Consider the following 618-nt stretch of genomic DNA (forward strand, 5'->3'; position numbering starts at 1 on the left):
TGTCAAGAGTGGGATTTGAACCCACGCCCTTTCGGACCAGTACCTGAAACTGGCGCCTTAGACCGCTCGGCCATCTTGACATTTGATATATAGTTCTGTCTTTACTTATTTAACTTTAAGTGCTATTCAATTTGATTTAATTTAAAGAATAATGATTTATAAAAATTTAACTAGTATAAGTAGTAAACTGTGAAATGAATAATTATTTTGAGTCATTGGACAATTAGAAAGTCGTATATACCATGACTATATGAAAATTTAATGTTGTATAACTACAACATGGAATTTAATTAAAGTTCTCAAAAGTAAACATATAAGAAAACCCACATCGGCACTCGATGGAGCTTATTCGAGTAAACTTCCCATCGAGTAAGCCCGATGTGGGCAATGGCTTACTCGAGTATTACTCGATTAAACGAGTACAACACGTTCGGTTTGAAATAGAGGCGCGTGTTATGCTTACTCGATTAAACGAGTACAACACGTTCGGTTTGAAATAGAGGCGCGTGTTATGCACGCGCCTAATTGAAAAAAAAAATCAAAATTTTGAATGCTATTCGACCGTTTCACTCTATTTTTTTCTTCTTTTTACTTTCAATTCGTCTGTTTGAAATTATT

At 34.5% G+C, this 618-nt stretch overlaps 1 non-coding gene across 1 annotated transcript; it reads right to left on the bottom strand.

Annotated features, from left to right (window-relative positions):
* Nucleotides 1–80, bottom strand: TRNAL-CAG (transfer RNA leucine (anticodon CAG)). Its single transcript has one exon. It is a non-coding gene; the product is annotated as a tRNA-Leu (tRNA).
* Nucleotides 81–618: the final 538 nt, after the last annotated feature.

The sequence above is a fragment of the Salvia miltiorrhiza genome, chromosome 6 (genome assembly GCF_028751815.1).
Source record: "Salvia miltiorrhiza cultivar Shanhuang (shh) chromosome 6, IMPLAD_Smil_shh, whole genome shotgun sequence".
Taxonomy (NCBI): Eukaryota; Viridiplantae; Streptophyta; class Magnoliopsida; order Lamiales; family Lamiaceae; genus Salvia; species Salvia miltiorrhiza.